At 37.3% G+C, this 9,933-nt stretch overlaps 1 pseudogene; it reads left to right on the forward strand.

Moving 5' to 3' along the window:
* The first annotated feature begins 8,592 nt into the window (after positions 1-8,592).
* On the forward strand, positions 8,593-8,711 carry LOC118600519 (annotated as a pseudogene).
* Positions 8,712-9,933: the final 1,222 nt, after the last annotated feature.

The following is a 9,933-nucleotide window of genomic DNA, read 5'->3' on the forward strand; positions in this document are numbered from 1 at the left end:
ATGTATGAAATTTACCATAATTGAAAAAAAAAAGGAGGTATAGCTCTATAAAAGGACCAGTTTTCTCAGTTCTGTCTGCCACTCCATATTGCCTTCATTAAGGCTTGAGCTGGGTTTTGAACAGTGGAGAAAGCTATGAGTCAAAAAGGGAGGGCAGAAAAGGCTAGAAGCAGAATTGACATAAGAACAGATTTTCTATAAGGTAAAGGTGGATGCCTTTTAGGAGAGAATATGAGGTGTGGGGGAGAGGGGAAGATGCAAAGCATGTTTGGAAAAGTTGGGTTGAATTCAATCATTAAGAACCTTGAGAGCCAAACAAAGAACAATACAACTTCTTTTTCCTTATTCTCGGCTCCACCTTAATCCAACATTGAAGTATCTATTGAGAACCTTCAAAGGCCTAACGAATAATTTAGATCAAATGTAACAGCAAATATAATTAGAACAAAACAAACACATAAACCTCTCCTCAAAAAGACTTGTGTGGTAAAAACCAGATTACTATCTCATCTGTTACAAGTAATGTTTTACTTCGACAATATTTCAGTATAGCCAAACTTGGCCTTCCTTTGGAATTGACAATTTTTGTGACATGTGGAAGGTATAATAATGTTGAATCCTTACAGATACAGAATTTACTAGGGTTCTAGAGGAGAAAAAAGTTGTACACTGAGAAAAAGGAAGAAGTTTCAGACCAGACAGATTGGAAACCAAATTCCATGACTTTCTTGCCGTTAACTTAGACAATTATCTAACTTCTCCTCATGTGTAAATTAGAAATGATAATGACTCCCTCAAAGTTTGGTGTACTTAAATCAAGTAAAACAGTATATGGAAAGTTAACGTAGGGACTTACCACAGTGCCCAGTCCATAGAAATGTTTGCTTTCACTTTGACCCAGTGTTAATTATTCTGATCCGTTATCACATCTGAGAAGCTGCCTGCAACACAGCTGCCTCCCGTAGGAATAGTATGACAGCTTGATGGCAAAGCACCTCCTCTGACCCCTACATATTTTTCTTCTTTTAAAATGTCCCCACAGTGCTCATTAGTCCCTATAGCCAACTATGAAAACCAAATATATCTGCAGGCCAATGGAAAGTCTTCACCACTTCCAATATCCCACCCTAATAAAATGTTTGGCAATCAAAGACCATCTCAGTATCTCTTCTTTTTAGTCTATCAAATGTACTCTCCTTTCTAACAACTTTGTACACCTGCTAAAACAAAAGTGACCGAAGGTGAGTTCCCTTACACAAGTTTATGAATAAATAGCCTTTGATAATTTTGTCCCATAGTTTTGTCTTTGACAAGTTGTTTCCTCCTGGCACTGCAAATAGCTATCACATTGAACATAGTGTCATGAAATGAGCTCTCCAGCATATTATTTTTTCTATCTAAAGAGGTTCTGCAGTCAAACAAGTTTCTGAAGTTTATTGGACTACATTGTACTCACACCTTAAAGTATTACAGTGCTATTAGTATATTAAAAGCCTTCGGTGAAAATCTTTTTGTTTAAGCTGATATGTTCCAGTTTCTTCCACACCAGGGAATCCTTTCTTCTCTCCAACATCAAGCTATAGTAAGCTAATCATCAACTTCTTCATTCTGGGGTCACTGTCACATGACTTAGTAATGGACCCAGAGGCTACAAACTAGCTAGTTAGAATAACAGGGTTGCAAACAGAGGAGAAGTTAACAGAAAACAAGAAAAAAAAGGAAAAAGATGGAGTTAGACAGTAGAATAACACAAATATCTAGGGCATACGTAGGAAGAAATAATACTGGAAGAAATTGCATAAGGCTTTTCATTCAAAATCCTATTCAGTACAGGGATAGTACCTTGAAATCACTGAAATATCATATATTTTATTCCAGCAGAAGTTGAGCCCCCTCCCCTGATCTTTCTTTTGCACTAGTTTTTGGTTGTCCTTTAGGTGCATGTGTAGATAAATTTCAAATTAGGGCTTTAAAGTTTTCTGGCTTTGAAGAGCACTTAAGTTTACGAAAGAAATCAATTGATACAATGCAGTCAAACTAAATAGGTGATTTATTGACACTTTTTCAGAACTACTAGAGGTTATTTTTTGTGGCATGTATCCAAATGGAATAGCAATGAAATATTTATATAGGCTCCAATTTCTAGACTACTCCAATATTTGGCATGAAGCATTTTTTATGGCATATAACCTTTCACTCTAAATGAGTGTTTGGTCATTCTTTAAGGTGTAAGTTAATCAGTATCTGAATATTTAAGGAGTTATATTTGTACCAAGCAATGTGCTTGGCTGAAGGCAGCCTGACAATTACTTTGCATTGCTCTACCTTGGACCGATTTCGGAGGCCAGATAGCTGCTATGTGTGCAGGTAAGTATAAGTGAGAATTTTGCTAAGTTATAAGCTCTTTCCCAATAAAAATGTCTGTGTTACACCATTCAGGGCCACTGTGTTCCTCTGTATAAGTACTTTCCTGCACAGGAGTGCTATACTGGAGTGCAAAAGGTAGGTAAATCCAGATCACCTATTGCCAAGGCATTTGCCCATGAGGCTTCCTATGCCCAAATTCATCAATTTTTCCAAATTTGCACAAAGGTGCCATACAAACAAGTAGCAGCTCAGATTCCTCTCATTCGTTCATTCCTTTACTCACTCGCACTCGATATTTTCTAAGTACCCATTACGTATAAGAAACAGTTCTAGATACTGCAGAAGAAAAAAAAAAAAAAGATAAAACAATGTAGTCTAGGGAGATTAAGCAAGTACTCAAATATAAAGTAAAAAAGGGTAAAAGAAATATAATTGAATATTAGGAGTGGGCTCCAGACTCTGGATCCCACCTCTAAATTCCTCCTGGCAGTCCCCTTTATTTTTACTATTTCTTGATCTTTTTTCCTCTCCTGTCTTGTACATAATATATCTCTTCTCCTAACTTCGGTCATCATCCTCTCTTTTCTGTTTCTTAATTGTTGATATCAGGGATCGAAAGTCTGATCTCGACTTAGTTTTCGTCTTTCATTCTACCATATTTATAGCTACAACTTATTGATCATACTTTTTGTCCCACAAAAGAGTCTGTCTTGTGACCTAGACCAGTGGTCTGTAAACTTTTTCAGTAAATGGCCAGACAGTAAATATTTTAGTTTTTATGGGCCAGGCTCTGTTGCAACTATTTAACTTCATGGTTATAGTCAGAATCAGCCATAGACAACACAGAAACAAAAGAGCACAGCTGTGTTCCAATAAAACTTTATAGAAACTAAAGTTCAAATTTCATATAATTTTTAACACATTATGAAATATTATTCCTCTTTGGATTTTTTTTCAACCACTTAAAAATGTAAAAACCATTCTCAGCTCACTGGTCATTCTACTATAGGCAGCAGGCAGGCTGGATCTGGTCTACAGCCCACATTTTACTGACACCTAGCCTAGAGGATATGTAAGTACAGAGTAGCCCTGAGCCATAGAGATGCAAGCAAGGGGGGTAGAGGAAGGTAAAAAGAGTGATAGAAATGTATTATATATGAGTCTGCTAGAAAATCAAAACTTATAACGCCCTTGCACAGGCCTTAGGGAATTTTTATGTACATAGAACTGGCATGATAGGATAGGCAAATTTCATGTCACCACTGGTAAGTTTTTCATAAATCAGTTTAAATTTATGTAGCAGAGATGCCGTTGTTAGACAAAAAGTATGATCAATAAGTTGTAGCTGTAAATATGATAGAATAGGAGGAAGGAAAAAGTAAGTTGAGACAAGGCCCTCGATCCCTTATATCAATAATTAAGAGACAGAAAAGAGAAGATAGTCAAAGAGAAGAGACTTGTATTATGTATAAGACACCAAAACTTTTCGTTTTCTTCATGGTAGAGCAAGTAGGATACATTTCCCAGCCACGCTTTCCTTTAGCCGTGGCCATGTAACTGGCTGTCACAATGGAATATGAGCCCAAGTGAGCAGAGTCACTTTTAAGAAGAGGGAAGTCCTTCTACCAGCTGAATGTTTGGAGACAGGGCCCCAGTAGGTAGTAGACACGCAAGTTTGAATAAGACTTGGTCCCTCAAGGACTGCATGCAGATGAGTGGCGCACTGCCCAGGAGAATCCATTACAAGAACAGGAAATATAATTTTGCATCTGAACAATTACATATATAAAGATAGTGTCTTTGTTGCAGCAGCCAATGCTACCCTAATTAATATAGCTGTCAAGTGTAGAATTATGTCTTATTAACCTCTGTGCTTCCAGCATCTGTCTCCACACTTGGTACATAATTACTGTTGATTAAATAACCGATAAACTAAAAGAAAGTATCGCTGCCATTTTGTATTTTCCCATCCTCTTCTGAGCTCATTTTAGCTTCTCTCCTAAATGGTATCATTTCCCTCATGATGCCATTTAGCTGCTCAAGTTTCTCTATTATACTAATCCCCTTAAATTTTACCTAATATTCTTGGAACAATACTTTCATTTCATTTTCTCAAAAATCTACACTTAGATGAAGAGGGCTATTAAACTAATTGATGATAAAGCATAAATGACTAAGATGGTTTATAATGTGGCCATTATTCACAGAAAAATATTTTTTTCATATTTTTTTAAAAATGTATACTTTGATATACAAAAAATCAGAACTTTTCACATATATGAAGGATTCCAAAAACTATATTTTGGTATATACAATATAGATGGCTACTTCCCACCTGAATTGACTGGATACAATCACAGAAAGATGAAGAGACCTATAATATACCTCAAGTATCCAAAGAACAAGAAAACTTAGTATTGGGTTTTCACTATCCTTAGGTCCTAGTGGTTCAGTGATTTCTATTTTAATCTTAACTCTCCATTCTTCATTTTCATAGACATGTGAAATTTTAGATTTTGAAACAACTTTGGATGTCATCATGTCTAACCCCTCACCTCTAAAGAAATACATATTACCATTATCAATAATATAATCCTTTACATAGTCAAAGAATTACATCCCCCAGTCTTCTCTTCACTAGACTACGTAGCCCCAATTCCTATAGGAATTTTTTTGCAAATATATTTTAATCCATTAATCTTTTTCATTTTTCCTCCAGTTGTTCACTCTTTCTCAGGTTACAAAGTTCAAAAAGGGACATGAGCTTCTAAATAAAGACATAACCAACAAAGCCAGCCAGTCAGGCCTATGTACAGACAGAGTTGAAAGCTGCCAGCTTGGTTTGATTTGAGATGCAGAAAAGTTCCTGGCTCTCCTCTTCTGCAGCCCCACTCACCCAGCCAAAAATACCTCCCCTATCTCGCCTGCCAAAGCAGATTTTTCCCATCACTGGAGGGCCTTTGGGAAAGGGGGCAGAGAAAAGGCAACTGATGTTTCTTAAGAAAATGTACTTGGCCCTATGCTAGATACATTATATACATTATTTCATTTAAATTTTTATAAGTATCTTAAGAAGATAATAGTAAATATAACATAAAGAGAGCAATAAGTATTCAGTAAAAGATAAGAACATAAGCTTTCCAGTCAGACAGACCCAATTTGAATTCCAGTTCTAACATTTACTGGCTGTCAGATCTTAGCTAATTTATTTATTCTTTCAAAGGCTGAGGCCTCACCTATACACTTTATTGGATCTGCAGAATAAAATGTCGTGATGAAAAAAATGATAGTCTATACACACAGCTCGGTTTCTACCTACTGCCACTTGGTATATCTGTGCCACTATTAATTATTATCCCCATTTACAGATGAGGAACTTGAGAGTTAGAGAAGTTAAATGATTTGTCTCAGGGCACAGAGCTAGAAAGTGGTAGAGACAGAATCTAAATGTAACTCTGCCTCCACAGCTTTTGTTCTTTCCACTAATATTTCTAAAAGACTTCTCGTATACTCATTTGAGTTGCCCAAGTACAGTACATAAGTTCTGCCATCATAATTTTAGACTATTCGACTTAGGGACAAAGTATGTAGCCTTGAAATGATGTCAGCAAGCAAAGTAAGCTTTCAGAGTTGGAGACAATGAGTCGGAAGACACAATTCTAAGAAAATGTGGCTCAAAAGGGAGGAGGGAGTGAAAGGGCCTTGAGAGAATGAGACTGTCCAGGGCCACTGGTTAGAGACACAGAGAATATATGAGAATTGAGCACCAAAGGCAGGACAGGGCAGTGTCGAAAGCTTCACCTGAGTTTTAACAGCTCTGATTAGAACTTGAGAGTTGGACAGCAGTTCACACTCTGACCTGAGCCTGCCTTTGTTTGATATTATCTCAATTTTTCTAATTGATACAGGAGAAAATTCTTAAAGTCAAGTAGTTTGTCAAAGAAAAAGACTAAGGGAAGCCCGAAGGTGAGCTTACTTTGTTCAGCTTTTTAGTTTTAGCAATCAAGCTGTTGTCCACACCTTGAATTGATATTCACTTTATGCCTTATGGTATAAACTCTAAATCCATTCAAAATATAGTATTGAAATTCTTAACTCCAGAGCTAGCCATGGAGTCAAGTCCTGGTTCCTTTACTTCTAGCTGTATGTTTCTGGGCAAGTTACTTCACCCTCTGTGCCCCAGTTTCCTTATCCATTAAATGGGGTTGATAAGAATACCTACACACTATATGCAGTTGAGCAATGGATTCAGTGAGTTGAAATGCATAAGCAGAGGATGCCTAACAGACTTTAATTGTTCTTATTCTCCCTATGCTAACAATCAGTCAACGAACTGAGACTGATGATGGTTCAATGGCTTGCCCAAGCTTTTTCCAGCTAGCAGTTAGAAGGATCAGAACTCAAAGAGAGAACTTATGACTCTAAGTCTAGTCATCTACCTTACCATGCTGCTTCTGTTACATGAGAAGATGTGATGACAAATCTCAGTAACCTGTCAAATGATGTTTCCCAAATACTCTTAAATTTACTTATTTTGCTATACAGTCAAGGCTGGGACTTAGGGACTTGTCTTCACCCAACAGTTGCATTCCACGCATGCCAGATGCTTGCATTAGTGACAAAAAATCAAAACATCAGCCTACCTGCTTGTAATACAGAAGACAACAGATGAAATAAATGGAGAGGGCAGATGTACTCAAACGTACTGGACAAATTATTTGTTGAACTACAACAGCTAACAGTGGTTACTCAAACTGAATTAATGAAGGCGTTGACATGATCTATTCTCATCCTCGTCACCACACAGGAACTGGAGTGGTAGATGGGCCCTGTCTAAAATAATAAATGATCGCCTCAGATGATTGATTTCAAGTTTTTGGTTGGGTCGTTATGTGGTCAAGGGAATGGCTATGCAAACAGAGAGGTGAATAAAATGAACTAGTCTAGTTCCACATAAAAATATTAGGTACTAACTTCTTTGTGAAAGAAGCTATCTTTGAAATTATGGGGCAATTTCTTTTGCTCCTTATTACAAAATTAACATTTGCTCTCAAAATGTGTGTGGGAGAGGAGGGGGGAAGGGGAGCGGGGAGAGAGAGACAGATCTGAGAGCTGTTGGCAGGACACAAATAAATAAGCATGCAAACATTTCTGGAGCTCACACTGGAGATACCTGGAAAAGATGCATGCTTGGAGAGGCCCCAATCATCTCAGAAGGACATGTAGTGCCAATGGTCATATTGAACTGTTCTGTGTGACATCTGGAGCACTACTCTGGACAGACTTGATCAGAGTTCAGGAAGTTTAACTTTACACACATGAAATTGTCATTTTCACAGATCAAAACTTGTTAAACACTGGCCATTTCATTTGATTTGATCATATATATTGCTAGGATAATTAGAGATGATTCTCAAAGTGAGATTAATCTCATTAAATAAAAAGCAAGATATCCAAAATAGCAAATAGCAAATGATAGGAATTAGGGAAAAAAAAAAAAAAACATGCTTCTGTTGCAGAGAAACATGGACCTATACATATAAGATCAAGACTAGCTACTGGAACCGTCCATGACAGCACTTTCACAAAAGGAATTGATAATTAGAGGATTCCCTTGTACCACAGAAAAATTCATACTCACTGTAATTTTGAATGCTCCTTAAACAACGAAATATCCTTTGTTTTCTCCCAAACCATCATTTTAGCCTGTGTACACTTTAAAATGTATGTCTTTTGAGGAGATATGGAGGATATGAGTAAAAGTGGCTCATTATGAATACATGATTCTGGATTCTCCCAAACATTCTAGGTTTCTAATTGCCAGTAGCAAGAAGAAATAAAGTCATGTGAGTCAAAGCATATTTCTACTTAAGAAAAATAAATGGGCAAATTTTTTCCCTCTTCATTTTTCTCTGGAACTTAAGTGTTCCTATGGAACCATACCATTCACTGTACCTCACTAACATCTATCAAGCACTGAACTTCATTAAAAAGGAAAAAGAGATGACCGGTAGGGCTGGAGGTGGGGGTAGAATTTTCTTAAGGAGTCTTCTTCACACAATGCGAAGATAAGCTCAAACTTGGTCATTCTCGTTACTCAGCAAAGTGAAATAAATACAGTCAAAATTCAGCCTCTTGGACATGGTTCCATAGTGTAGTGGTTAGCACACCTGCTTTACACACAGAAGGTCCTAGGTTCATGCCGCAGTGGAGCCACAGTCCATGGTCTACGGCCATGCCACCCTGAACAAGCCCAATCCTGTCTGATCTCAAAAACCAAACAGGGTCGGGCCTGGTTAGTACTTAAATAGGAGACTACCTAGGAAGACCAGGTGCTGTAGGCATAAATAATAGTAAATAAATAAATAAAATTCATCCTCTTAGTTGAAAAATCCAGCAAGATGGTTCTGCTTACATGTAGATGCCTTTATTTTTTAAAAGCCCCAGAGAAATTTGCCTCAGAAAAAGCTATTTTCCTTTGGTGCTCCTTTTCTCTGAAACATAAAAGGTTAACACTAATCTATGGGTCTGCATATTTACAGAAACTCAACCCATTTCCTAGAAGAACTGCAATAAGAAATTCTTTCTCAGTGCAAGCTTGTGCAAGCCAATGCCAGCCAGTGCAAAAGGAACAAGAATGCCAAGTACAGGGATAGTGACCACCCTACTGAGTTGGAAGCAAGAGAAATGAACATTTCCAGCTACCATAATGGTTTCTACAGTGATGGATCATCACCTTTGTGATCTTCTCAAACCCTGAAAATAAGGCTAACCAATTTGGGATTTGCCTAAGGGCCACAGACCCAGAACTCCAGCCAATGTCAACATAAGGCTGGTAACTGTGATGGCCACAGACATGAGCGGGAATAAGTACGTCCACTGTCTAACAAGTACCCGATACCACAGACCTAATGCCCAAACCCCCACATCTGTGTGGGCTTTAGCTGAGCTTTGAAATAAAGAATTTAAAAAATTATAAGTCCTCCTCAGACTGGAGGTTGCACAGGGCAGTTCCTAGGTGAACCTATGAGTTGAGAATACTCTTAAGCATTTTACAAAAATTTGTAAAATATGCTCCCATGACAACCCGTATACATCATTTTCTGGTACACTACATTGTATTTATACATGCTTATCTTTCCAATCTGTCAAAAGTATTCTTAGGAACAATATTTTTTAAATCCCTACATCACCATGTCTGCAAAAGAACCCGACACATGCTAGGAACCCAGTATATGTTTATGAATGGACAAATGAATATACAACTTTTTAGCAGTGCTGAAAAGATAACCTACCTTGACAGTAAATACTACACATTACTTTCCTTTTCCTTTAAGGATATGGAGAGCTCTGACCACAAATAAGAGACATGATATGTGTGTATTATATTCCAGCTGAAGATTCACATTTGGTACTAAGTATACTGACAATGAAGAAAAATGCAATATATATATATATATATATATATATATATTCCTTGCCAAGACACACTATCCATAAATAAAGAATATCACTCCATCTTGCTACAATAAACATTTCAGCTGTTCCTATGAGTGCTCCTGTAAT

Source organism: Rousettus aegyptiacus, unplaced genomic scaffold (genome assembly GCF_014176215.1).
Source record: "Rousettus aegyptiacus isolate mRouAeg1 unplaced genomic scaffold, mRouAeg1.p scaffold_m13_p_3, whole genome shotgun sequence".
NCBI lineage: Eukaryota > Metazoa > Chordata > Mammalia > Chiroptera > Pteropodidae > Rousettus > Rousettus aegyptiacus.